General features: G+C 34.7%; 1 pseudogene across 1 annotated transcript in view; it reads right to left on the bottom strand.

Moving 5' to 3' along the window:
- Positions 1 to 14,209, bottom strand: part of LOC143412012 (optineurin-like) — a 39,404-nt pseudogene that overhangs the window by 3,618 nt on the left and 21,577 nt on the right. Inside the window, exons 7-13 of the transcript XR_013092933.1 lie at positions 9,653 to 9,755; positions 8,440 to 8,555; positions 7,041 to 7,190; positions 6,585 to 6,678; positions 5,159 to 5,317; positions 2,797 to 2,926; positions 1,698 to 1,780 (exon numbers count right to left, since the gene is read on the bottom strand). The product of XR_013092933.1 is annotated as an optineurin-like (transcript). The remainder of the gene's footprint in view (positions 1 to 1,697; positions 1,781 to 2,796; positions 2,927 to 5,158; positions 5,318 to 6,584; positions 6,679 to 7,040; positions 7,191 to 8,439; positions 8,556 to 9,652; positions 9,756 to 14,209) is intronic.

Consider the following 14,209-nt stretch of genomic DNA (forward strand, 5'->3'; position numbering starts at 1 on the left):
TTGTTGTTCCTGTAATAGGACTTTGGCGGGTGGGGGAAGGGGAAAGATAGAAAATAAAAAAAGATACTCAGAGAAATTTCCCTGAGATCAGTTCATTATATGTGTTAATATTGTGTCCTTACTGATGAAAATATTGCAGTTCCATTTCAATAATCGTTGGTATGTGAAGAGACTTAACCTGGTAAAATATTTACAAACAAAAATGTTAAAGCTTTTTTGTGATATTTAAGGGGGATCCTGAACTCAGACTCTACTTGATGGCACTGCCATTAATTTATTTTTTCTAGCTATGTTAGTCTTTGATCTTGGAATTTTATTTTTTATTACCTAGAATTAAGGTTAATATTTTCCTTTCAGTGATTCATTATAAATTACAGAAAATTATTACTATCATTTTATTAATGTATTATACAAGTATAAAATCATGTACTAAATAGAGCACCACTCTTTTAAAATGTATCATGATCAGTTTTACTTAGGAAATTAAAATCTGGATGTATTACAAAATTAAATGATATCTGTTATACGCAGTATACTATGTAGTAGTCAAAGTCAGATAACCTTTGGTTCCTTTTCCAATTCTGCTCCCAACTAGGCTTATAATCCTGGGTTACTTAACCTTGTCAAAATTTTAGTTTTGTCTTTTTTAGAAAATGATAATATAGACCTCACGGAATTTTTTTGAAAATCAAATTAAATAATACAGACGAAGTTAGATCAACAAAGTGCCTGAACATAGTACACTCTCAAAAAAAATGCTAACATTATTATGTGCAAAACACCAGGTATTGGGTGAAAATATATAGTTCACAAGCCAGGTGTAGTGGTGCACACCTGCAATAGTAGTGACCTGGGAGCTGAGACAGAAGAATCACAAGTTCAAGACCAACCTGGGCAACTTAGCAAGTGCCTTTCTCAAAATAAAAAATAAAAAGGGATGGAATGGGAATGTAGCTTAGTGGTAGAGCACTCCTGGGTCCAATCTCCAGTACTAAAACAAGAAAATGTACTGTCCTGGGAGCTCATCACTTAACAGAAGTCTTAAATACATATTTAAACATATAAATACTTAAAAGATAGCAGAAGAATGAAGTATTTTGGAAGTTCAGAAAGGTGACAATTTGGAGACAGGAAAATATGAATTTTTTTTTTTTTTTTGGGCCATACTGAGGATTGAACCCAGGAGTGCTCTACCACTGAGTTGCATCCCATTCCTTTTTATTTTTTTTATTTTGAGAAGGGGTCTTGCTAAATTGCCTAGGTGGCCTTGAATTTGTGATGCTCCTGCCTTAACCTCTCAAATTACTGGGATTATAGGAGTGTGCCTGTCTGAAAAGGGTTTTAAAGATGGGATAAGAATTAATTGGAAGGAGACTATAAGAAGACAGGAATATGCATGGAAAGGACATCTACATGAAGGATACTGCACAAATAAATATATGCAAGTAGAGGCTTAATGAGTTGAAGGGGATGATGCAGATCGCCTAATATCTGTAGTCTACAGCATGGGGTGAAGAGCCAAGCCTGGTATTAGTAATGGATAGAGATCTGAGTACTAGGGGAATAAGACTGAAGGGTGCTGTATATTGGGTAGCTTAATTTGAAATCCCTTTTATAGAATATAGTGAGATTTTTTTTCTTTGGGTGCCTTCTTAGTAGGATATTCCCTGAATATCCTAGACTTGAATGTGACTCACCTCTTTGGATGAGGTAAGCCTGCTGGTCTGGGTCACTTGTTCTTGCCCCATTCCGGCTCTGCATTTCCATCAAGGATTGCCTACTGAGATTAAAAGCAACACTATATGTGATGTTGTGTAACTCTGAACCATGACATAACGAAGCAGTCAACAAAAGTATAGGGGAAAAAAGAGTCAAACTGCAGTGTCAAGGTTCATAAAAATCAGAATGTGAGATTAAATTGATTTTTATATAATAATGGCACCAGCATACTATGAGGTAAAAGTAAGATCTTTAAAAATCAACTAGGAAATAACCAAACTATTAATTGATACTAGAATGAATTAGAAAATAAGTTACACATTTCTACACTAAGACACTACACAGGTATTAAAACAATGAATTAAATCAGCATGAATCAAAATAGACAGCATTTGAAGTCACAATGTTACATAAAATTACAGAATAATCTCTACACTGATTATTTTGTAATTTAAACAAAGAGAAATAATATTGTTTTAAAATATTATATTGAAGTGTGTGTATACATATGTATAATTTAGATGGAAAGGCTACCCACTAAACTTTGTTTCTACAAAGCAAAGGAAGAGAAGAATAAATGAAGGATAAGGAATAAGAGACTTCAACTTTATCTAAAGCTCCCTTTAATAAAAAAAAAGTTGAAGCAAAAAAAAAAGATACACTAGCAATTGTCGATTCAGGATTGTGTGTATTTTGCTGTGTATTATTTTTTTCCTCTGTATTTTTCTAGAATTTAAAACTTTTCCAAGATGAAATTTTAAAAATCAGGAGAAATTTTGGAAGTATTTTCTTTCAAAGCACATTAAAAATTTAAAGTATATAGTATATTTCACTCACAACTAGCAGGGTAACATTGGGACACATAAAACATATTTTCACAGCTTTTCTCAAAGCCAAGAACTTGACTGGATTCCTACAAGTCTTTGTCCAGCTTTGTTAATAAGCCAATCTCAAGTATAGGAACACAAGTGTAGGTAGAGTGATTCTAATAGCTCAAATTAGGAAACATCTTTGACAGGTAACCTCTCCTACAACCCATGCTGTCATATGTTCTACCTTTCTCTTGCTTTACCTTACCTGCCTCCATCTTCAAAAACGTTGTTCTCTTTAGCAAAATTGCCAGCTGCAATGCTAGTTGCTCCTTTTCTTCATGAATCTTCTCTCTTGCTGCTCTTTCAGCATGAAAATCAGAACAATAAACCTCCATCTGTTAGAGGAAAAAAGTAAAGAAGTTTCTACTGAGATGAATGTGGATTCCCTGCAGATCACCTGTTTATAAGGTTGAGAGTGCTGCATCCTCAGGTAGGCCTTGTGAATGATAGGTACATACTCCTGCTAAAAACTAGTATAATAATCACAACTTTCCAACTACTTTCAAATAGTAGATATGAACTGTGTGTTCATGTGTGCTTAAACAGTTAGGACCCTGAAACTGCACTGATATAGGTGGTTTAGGCAATATATGCAACATTAATTCAGTAAAACACTCCCGTTTCTTTTTTTTAAAAAGATATTCAGAACTAATATAATATAGTAAGTGGCTTATTCACTTTGCAAGATAAACTTAAGAATGCTGCTCTTAAGCTAAATTTAAAATAATAGAAAGATGTGATTTATTGAATTCCAGACACATGTGAAGTCTCTGTGTAGGATGTTCATTTCCTATATCAAAAGTCCTGGGATTGGGGCTGGGGTTATGGCTCAGTAGTAGAGCAATTACCTAGCATGTATGAGGCACTGGGTTTGATTCTCAGCACTGCATATAAATAAATAAATAAAATAAAGGTCCATCAACAACTAGTAAAATATTTTTTAAAAAGTCCTGGTATTGTAGAATTGCTATCCTTATTTTATAAACTAGTTTCATAGCTCTTAATCTTGGAGAAAATTGGCCATATCAGTATATGAACCTAGACAAAAGTCCATTTTTGCAAACTACTTCTCTGCCCCTGAGATGGCTCCAATGATCTCCATCTGTTGATATTCATACCCTTCACAAGAAGAAGGAGCAAGCAGAGCACTTAAGATGGCTTTTTACTAAATGGAACCCAGACACCTGGACACATAGAAAAAAATATAAATCCAAATTCTTATCTCACTCTATATATAAAAGCCAATTTCTGATAGTCCATAGATCTTAATGTAAAAGATAAAATGGAAAAGTGTTTAGAAGACAACAAAAAGAATATCTTCTTGGCCTTGGAGTAGTGAAAGTTTTTTAAATAGGACACAAAAAAGATACTAATTATAAATGGAGAGACTGGTATCTTGGACTACTTTAACGTTAAGAACCTTTCTCATCAAAAGACTCCTTTTTGAGGGCTTGGGCTATGGCTCAGTGATAGAGTGCTTGCCAAGCACATGTGAGGCACTGGGTTTGATCCTCAGCACCACCTAAAAATAAATATATAAAATAAAGGTATTGTGTGCCTCTACAACTAAAAATATTTTTTAAAAAAGACTCTTTTATGAGAGTGAAAAGGCAAAACAATGATAAGGGCTTATATCAGACTATATATGGAATTGATAAAATCAAGAAAAAGCCAGACAGACCTAAAGAAAAAATGAGCAAAGTTGTATCAGGCACATCACAAAAAAGAATACCTAGAAGACCAACAAACATTTGAAAAGAGTACTCAAACTCATTAGTCATCAATGAAACACCAAATAAATGTGATACCATTACAAAACCCCAAATCAATAAAAGTAAAATGACTGATAATACAGGCATGGGTAGGACCGTAGAGCAATGGAAACTCTGTGGATGGGAGTGAACATTTCCAAAGTGGTACAACCACTTTTGGAAAACTGTTTACTTACTACACTGAGTAACATGCATAGCCTGTGAACTAGCAATTCCACTCCCAGGTGTGAACCCAACAGAAAATGAGTGCACATGAGAATAGAGATATCTATAGGAATGTCACAGTAACATTAATTATAATGCCACAAATGAAAATAACCCAATTTCCTATCAGTTTTGGAACATAGATAAATAAAATTCATTTGAGCTATGCACTCTGCAGACTGGGGGTGTAACTCAGTGGTAAACATTTGCCTAGCATGCGTGAGACCCTGGGTTCAATCCCTAGCAACACACACACACACACACACACACACACACACACACACGACATTGGCACACTTTTTATCAACTTAAAAGTTTTAAAAATTTCACTGGTGGGGCTGGGATTGTGGCTCAGTGGTAGAGCAGCACCACATAAAAATAAAGGCATTGTGTTGTGTCCATCTACAAAAAAAAAACAAAAAACAACTCTCTCAAAAAAAAAAAAATTTCACTGGCGGAAGGAATATAAAATAATGTGTGTGATGTGTGTGTGTGTGTGTGTGTGTGTGTGTATTAAACACCATCACTTTTGTATTTGCAAATCTAATTGGGGCTTATCCCACTTAGTTGAGGTTCCACAGCATTTCTTACCTGAGTCCTAAGGACACCCATGGTTTCCAGATCCTCCTCCTGCTTGGCAATGGTCTGTTTCATCTCATCCATTTGAAGCTGCTTGGAAGCCAGTGCCCTCTCTGTCATTTCCAGTTTTGCATTTAGTTCCTGCAGCACTGCCCTGTCTACTTTTTCTGACTACAAAAGACAATTTGATTCTAGAAATGTAGCCTATGTTAGTAAAATGTTAGATAAACCTTTAGTTTTTTTAAAGAAAAATTATTAGTTTTGTTGGGCATAGTGGCTTACACTAATAATCCCAGTTACTTGGGAGGCTAAGGCAGAAAGGTAACAAGTTTGAGCCAAGCCTAAGAAATTTAGGGAAGCCCTGTCTCAAAAGGAAAAATAAAAGGATCTGGGGATGTTGCTTAGTAATAAAGTACCCCTCTCTAGTACCAAATAAATACATAAAGAAATAAAAAATAAAATAAATAAAAATCATTAGCTTTAAATTAGTCTGTTCATTAGCAATACCAACTTACTCAGAAAATTGTATTCATTTAACATATGGCTTGCAAATCATAGTTTCCTGATTTATTTATTTAAAATATTTTTTACATGTAAATGGACACAATATCTTTATTAATATATTTATTTTTATGTGGTGCTGAGAATGGAACCCAGTGCCTCACACATGCCAGGCAAGTGCTCTATCACTGAGCTACAGCCCTAGCCCAGTTTACTGATTTAAAACAACAATATTTTTAAAAGATAATACTGAAATAGAGACATAATACCCCCCTCCAAAATTGACGAACTCTAGATAGGGCAAAGGAGTGGGAGGAGAAAGGAGGGAGCAGGGGATTAGCAATGATGGAGGAATGTGATGGACATCATTATCCAAAGTACATATATAAAGACATGAATTGGTATGAACATTCTTTATATCTCCTATATGTGTAATAAAAATTGTGATGCATTCCACTGTCGTGTATTTAGAAAATAAAAGCAATTTAAAAAAATACCGACCCCCTCTAAAAAAGAGTATATTTATAAGAATATAAATTCAAAGAATTTCTAATTCAAAGTTTCCATTGTCTATAAATTATCACACCATGCTGGGCATTATTATCAATTTAAATTGCAAACCAGTGAGTCCAGGGTTCCAAGTTCACTGCAGGCAGGCAAACTGGCCTTGTACAATCACATGTGAATGGCCCGTCCAGCCCTAGCCAGCTGTCTTACTGTACACTATGCACATACGAGCCCATGCTCTTAGCTCTCCTACAGCTCTCTCTACCTACTCTGAGAAATACAAATGCTTAAATATTATGACACAAGAAATCAATTGTAAACTGAAAAGCAACTTTTGAAATGGGACTTAGTCAAGGATTCAGGTAACTTTTTTTAAGGTATAAATGTTCAACAGTTTCCATTAATCAATAATCTATTTTTGTATGAGTACCTCTTTCCTTATTAGTTCCTCAATTGTTTTCAATGCATTATTATATTCTTGAAGAAGCTTGTTGTGTGTTAACTGTAGAATGGCTAACTTGGACCTATTAAAAAAGATATTAATAAACAGAATCTTGCAGGAGGATATCACAAACTCAAAGCCTTGCCTCCGAATCATCTTCTGAACACTCCAGTAGCAAAATCTCCTCTTATCTTTATAATTCCACCACTTACTAGCATTTTCTTACTCTCAAAACAATAGTTTCTGGGGAAAAAACAAGCTAGATTCAAAGAATAATTTTGTTATAATAAACCTTTAAAATTTTATCCCTCCAAAGTATCTCATAGTACTCTTTCAGATAAATAAAAAACAAATTTTGTGAATTTATTCTCTATTCCTAATTCCAATCTGTATTTTTAAAAGGTATTCTTTTGGGAAAGCTTCCATTCTGCACAGTGTACTTACTTTCCATCCTCTGTTTTAGCTTGCTCCATTTTGATTTCCGATCGCATGCTTTCCACTTGCAGCTCTAGCTTCTTGTTATTATAAACAAGCTCTTGCTTTTCATTCAGCTCTGCTGGGGTTGCAGAATTTTTCCTTTCAAGGACCTGGCATCTAAGAAAGATGAAGATAAACAATGCAATTTCACTTCTCAGTGGCTTTTCAACACATCCCAAGAACAGGTTAAATTCAAAGAAGTTTAAGGACTGTAGGATTTATGAATGTAAAGTAAAATATTTTATCCATTCTGCTTCTTTACTAGACATGTCCACATCGCTGAACTTTTATGTCTAAAAATAAATAAATACAGATCTAAGGTGATATGAGGTAGTGTCATCTTTGAATAATTGGTGTATGTAGTCATATAAATATATTTTTCTTAGCTAAATACAGACCAAAGTAGAAGTTGGCTAGCAGTGATTCTCATATAGTGATCCATGGGTACTTTTTATATTTGAAAAAGTTCTGTCAATCACCAAAACTTGGATTTCTAATAAAGACTCAACAAAGGAAAAAGGAAGCCCCCACAGGTTGTTTTAAATGTCAAAAAGAGAATTTTGATCTGGGGTTGTGGCTCAATGGTAGAACACTTGCCTGGCATATGTGAGGCACTGGGTTCAATTCTCAGCACCATGTATAAATAAATGAATAAGATAAAGGTCCATCAACAACTAAAAAAAAAATTAAAAAGAATTTCAATATAATAATAGCAAAAACAAATAAATGACAGCTATGTGCAAAGCATTAAAGCCAAGCACATTAAATATCTTATTTAATTTGGTGTACATTAGAGAAATTATGACACATAATTTACACATGACAAAACTTAGGTACAGAGAGGTTAAATAAATAACTTGCCCAAGATAATAACACAAACAAGTTATATTTGCTACATTTTGGGTAACTTCTTACATCAAAAGAAATAAGCAAATGTAAAATTCTCAATTTATATGCTAGCTTTAATGATTGATTAAACAACAGATTGAGATGGACTTTTCCCTAAACTTCACTCAGTCTCTTTTCAGCTTTCTTTTGTGTGTGTTCACATCAGTGTTGTCACAGTATAGGAAATCTGGCTTGCTACTTTGCACAGGTGGCACGTAGGCTAGTATACTTAGAATCAAAGTTCCCATTCTTTCATATTACAACAAGAAGTTTATGCTTATACATTAACCTGTACATTAGTGTTTTCTGAATTCATATTTTACTTAGGACTGTTTTTCTTTTACTCAGTAACATAGTAACATACATAAAATTAAAGTAAATATACAGTAAATATTTAGAACTATATTTATATATAGTAACATATTTAATAAAAATGTGTATTTTTCCAAAGAGGATAAAAGCAACCTCTTTCTCTCACTTTTCTTGAAGTCTCTTTTTCATCAGCTCGGCTTCACTCAATTTTGTATGAGCCTCTTGAAGCTCCTTAAACAGCGATGTCACCTGAAGGTTCAACATTTCTACTTCGCTTCCAACCTATCATACAGGAAATACCAAACATTCACACTTGATTATCACAAGATTAAATGGACTTCTTTGTGAGAAAAGAGTCTCAACCACTGGTATGGAAATAAGACTGACTGGTAAATGAATAAAGTTTTCACAATTACAACCCCAAATATCTTGCATGAAAAGAAATATTTTGGATACAATTCTACTTCCTAATAGAGCATTAATCAATTTCAGTGCTCTTCTGATAATGATTTTTTATCACTAATAAGTAATCTTACATATGACTCAATGATCGTAGAGATATCAAAGCATATCCCTATTTATTGTCTATCAATTCATCTACATATTTCCTTGCTAATTTATGTTTCTAGTTTGCACAACATTTTCGTTATACAGCCTTTTCCCTAGCAGTCTGTAATTCATAAATGAGTAATAGATAGATAGTTGAATTAGTTTTTGTCAATAGAGTGCTGTTACACACTAGTGGTCTCTACATCTGTTTTCTAAATAGTCTTGATTCTCTTGAACATATGGCCAACAGTAGGCATTTGATAAATAACTTGCCCAAGATAATAACACAATAAGTCCATTAGTTAAAATGGCTATTTTGTATAAGTACCTATCACATGGACTACTGTGGCTATCATAACTTCATGGTTTCATTAACTCTTTCTAAATTTAAGACTCTTCAGACTGAAAGATACATCTCTAAGTTTCACACAATAGTGAATACATGGACCTTTCTCATTCCAACTACTTTGTTCCTACCATTAGAGGCATACAACTAGAGTCTTTGAATCCTACAATTTTCTGAGTTATATCCTCATGTGATCTCATTATAAAGTAGATGAAGTTCCTTTTTAATGTAGTGAGCTTTCTCACATAAGGATTTAGGAGACAAGAAAAGGTATAGGAGTGATTTTGTAGAATATTGATCGGAATATATCTCACTATAATTAACACTGAGTGAAGCTCAAACCAGGACAAGAAATATTAGAGAAATAAAAAAAATTTACTATTAATATTATTTCAACACTTTTTTAAAGCTAATACATATTGCAGCCACTGCACTACTTTTTATCCACTCGTTGTGTCAGCAGTCTTGGAATCTTAGTACCCACAGTCTCTGTGTCTTTCTCCTCTTCATTCTCTTTTTCTTTGCTGTCCTCTGTCTGGGTCTCAACTTCAGAATGATCATTTGCTTTATTTTCAAAATCTGAAATTCTGAAAAATTACAGAATGTTAAAAAGTTACTTTCGGCTCAAAAGGAGTAGTAATTACAGAAGCACTCCAAAGAACACTTCAAAATCTGGGTAAAGAATCAGGTTTTTTCAAAAATCTCTACATTCACTGTATTAGCATTAGTTTTGTTTTTCATCCTAAGACTTCCTAGAACTGATGTGATTTAAGATATGAATATATGTAGAAGTGAAAGCCAAGAATAACTCATTTTGAATACTGCCTGTTTTCATGTGACTGGACTATCCAAAAAGATTTTTAAAATTTCTTGTGTGTGTATACACATGTAGATATGTGTGTGTGTTCCATGAGTGTGTTTCTCTCATTTATAAGAAACTAGCAGAAGGAAAGACTTTTCCTTTAGGATCCATCTGAGTTTATAAGTTCCTTAGCAAACAGACACAGCACCATTTTACACTGAGTCATAATCTCAGGAAAGCCAACCCAGTACAAATGAAAAAAATGGAGACTGGTTAAATATAGGAGGTCGAGTATGTGCATATAATTCTTCTCCTACCCCCAATGCTATGAAAATGACTTTCAAAAACCTATGTAACTATAGGAACAAAGAGAAGGTGAAAGGAAACAACAAAATTTAGAAAGCACAGAACTAAGTGGGGACAGGCTCAGCATTCCAGGAAGGTGACCCTAAGCCAATGGTAGGGAATGCCAATAAATAACATGATTTACACTGTGGAAACTCCAAAAAGGCTGGGGGTAATGGGTACCTCTGGATGTGGTAAAGGTGGAACCTGTTTAAAAAGTGTTGGAAGATAAAACAAAGGATTCTGGACTCAGAAGAGTTATGCAGAGAGATTGGGCCTTCTATTTAAAAGGGAACGATTTACATAGATTCAGCTGAAGGCCTCAGCCTTTTTTACCTACTCATCTCAAGAACACTGGAATCTAGAAAAATGTCCTTTAGGCAGGAGGTTAGAAGCATGTTCTCAAGAGAATCTGACCAGGAAAGGGAAAATATTTTAAGTTTCAGACTTGGGGTTTCCCCAGGAACCTCCCAGCTTATCTCCCTCCAGGTGCTCACAAAACTTCAAGTAACTTCTAACTCTTACTTACTCTTAAATCTCATCAAACAGCCAAGATTTCCAGACAAGATTACCTTAAAATAAAACAAATATTTTCTACTGAAAGTAAAATATGCCAGTGAGAGGTGGGAGGTGGTATCCCCAGAGACATAGGAAATATACTGCAGCCATTGAGAAAGGAACATTAAAAGCAAGCAAGCATGTGCACATGTGCACCCACGCATGAGCACTTCCCCAATACAACAGATATGAAAACTGAAAAAGGAAAATGAAAAAGAGATGCCAAAGATGAGCAAAAGTTAAGAAAATCAGATGATGGGTCCAGGAGATCCAATTCAAAATAAAACAATAGTAGGTTCTAGGAAGGTAAATAAAGGAAAAAGAAAATTGAGGCTAGGAAATAATCTTTAATTTGAGATTATTTTTCAAGAAATGAAGGTCAGCTAGGAGTAGTAGGATACATCTGTAATCTCAGTAGCTCAGGAGACTGAGGCAGGAGGATTACAAGTTCAAGGCCAGCCTCAGAAACTTAGGGAGGCCCTGAGCAATTTAGCAAGACCCTGTCTCAAAATAAAAAATTAAAAGGGCAGGGTATGTTGCTCAGTTAAGGTCATGAGTTTGCAGAATTAAGAGGTGCAATGTTAAAAAATAGGCTCACACCCAGAGCACATGTGAAATTTCAGAATACTTGAGACAAAGCAAAGAACTTCCAGAGAAGAGGAAAAACAAAAAGTTTTCATACAAAAAGATAAGGATCAGAGTAGCAATAGATTTCTCATCAGTAAATCTAGAAGCTAGAATACAATGAGGTGATGCTTTCAAAAACTGGAAAGAAAATAATGTCCAATCTAGAATTCTGTATCTAACCCAACTATCCATTAAGTATAAAGGTAGAGAGATTTTTTTCGATAAGTAGACCTCAGAAAACATACTCCTCATATTCTCAGTATGGAGATGTAGTGTACACTACTTAGTAAAAGAGTAAGAAAGGTACTGGATTAAGGAAATGAGATCCAATACTGGAGAGCTGAAGGAATTCCACAGGATGATGCCAAAGGAAGATGTTGAGATGACTACAATATAGCAGGATCGAGAAGTGACCACATGAGACTCTTGGAGAAGATTCTGCAAGAAAAGCACACTACTATGCTATCAATGTTTTCTAAAGTAATTAAGAGATTTCCTCATTGGAAGAGAGTACATAGGGAAACTCAGTGCTAGGGTTTGAAAGTCGCCCTCTGAAACTGAAACTTAATGTTGATTAATTGCCATTGGCACTATAACAGTATAGTCATGCATGGATTAAAGCTGCTTTAAGCTCAGGAGTGAGAACCTAATAAAACAATGACAGTAGCTCTATTTTTCTATTGTGCATGCTTCCTTGCCCTTCTTCCATGTTATGACATAGTAAGAAGAACTTCAACAGAAGCAGCCGCTACCTTGAACTTCCCAGTCTCCAGAACCAGGAGCCATATAACTTACATTGTTTAAGATGTAAGCATCTATAGTAATCTGACATAGCAGCAGAAAATGGACTAAGATTTAAGCAAAAAATAAAGCAGTGCTAAGAGATTGAACCTGGATCCTTGTGCATGCCAGGCAAGAGCTCTACTACTGAGCTCCATCCTCAACCCTTTTTTAAAATTTTATTTTGAGATAGTCTCATTAAGTTACTAAGGCTGGCCTTGAACTTGTAATTCTCCTACTTCACTCTCCTGAGTAGATGGGATTACAGGCTGTGCTACCACACTCAGCAGCAAATTTTCAAAAGAGAGTAATACACAGAGGTTAAAAAAAGTTTTGTCAAAAGGAAAAGTGGTCATGGCATAGAATATAGCTCACCCGTGAAGTGTGTGTGTGTGTGTGTGTGTGTGTGTGTGTGTGTGTGCTGTGTGTGTGTGCGCTCAATAATTATCTTAACTAAATTTCAATATAATCAATTTCAGAGGCAGAGAAAGGACAAAATGGAGGGATCCAAATGCATATTTGTGTGGTGTTGATGATGTGTAAGAGAGTTAAATCTTCAACATGCATAGTGGGAGATTAATAGATTATGTATAAAATGTTTAAAAAATTTAAATAACAATTTCAGCCTAATATATGAAGGTAAATATCAATAGAACCAAGTAAATATGTTGAAAGTGTTTAAGAAGAAGGAAAAAGTAGCTGGAATGGCTTGTCAAAGAACTGTTGTCTTTCTTTAAGAAGCTTATAGAACAATTTATTATATGAATGTAAAACTGATTTTTAAATAAGGACCTAGTGATGATAAAAAGTAAAATAACACTGTATTCTATTAAATTTTGCCAAATCTAATTGGTGTACAGGCACTGTCTCTGGCTAAGCCCAATAAATGGGTTAAGTACCAGATGTGGGGGGCAAGAGGGTAACCTTTACACCACCACTCACACAGGACACAGGTTTTGACTTATAATTCAGTTACAACTTAATTTTTTTTTTTTTTTTTTTTTTTTTTGTGGTGCTGGGGATTGAACCCATGGCCTGTACATGCAAGGCAAGCACTCTACCGACTGAGCTATATCCTAGCCCCCAGCTTTCTTAATTTAAAAAAATATATATTTATTTTTTAGTTGTAGTGGCTGGACACAATACCTTTATTTATTTATTTTTATGTGGTGTTGAGGATTGAACCCAGCACCTCCCATGTGCTAGGTGACTGCTCTACCACTGAGCCACAACCCCAGCCCCTCTTAATTTTTTTAAGGCATTTTTTAACCTTTATTTTATTTACTTATTTTTATGTGGTGTTGAGTATCGAACCCAGTGCCTCACATGTGCCAGGCAAGCGCTCTACCACTGTGCCATAACCCCAGCCCCAACATTCTTAAATTTTTTACCTTGAGCTGACTTTTCATTGCCACCTCTTAATTTTCCAGGGCTACATTTCCTATAGAATTTCCTGCTTCTTATTGGCTATCAGAGTATATTTAGAAACACACAGATTACATGAAATATTAATCTTGGCAAAACTATAGACAAATCTACTGTTCACTTTCCCCATAAAGCACCTAAAAAATTTTCAGAGTAACTTTTAGGGTATGTACATTTAGAACAACTATTTCCTATGATTAATGAAAATGCTTGAAAATTGACTTATTTCAGAAAAGGACATGTTATATCTTGCAGATGTGTTTTTATCATATCTGTGTATACTGTGTGAAAATCAAACCAGGTTGTTCATGTGTCAGTGATTTTGTTCCTTGGTTTCAGACCTACCTTATCTTGGAAGAAATCATCCTATGCCCACATAGAGAACATTATTCTCAGCAGCTAGTTACTGACTTGTCAGTTGTTAAATATTGAGAGAAAGATGGTTACAAAGCAGAAATTGAGAGTTATTGAGAAAGAGACCTTTACAGGGTGCTCATGTGGGGC

The sequence above is a fragment of the Callospermophilus lateralis genome, chromosome 13 (genome assembly GCF_048772815.1).
Source record: "Callospermophilus lateralis isolate mCalLat2 chromosome 13, mCalLat2.hap1, whole genome shotgun sequence".
Taxonomy (NCBI): Eukaryota; Metazoa; Chordata; class Mammalia; order Rodentia; family Sciuridae; genus Callospermophilus; species Callospermophilus lateralis.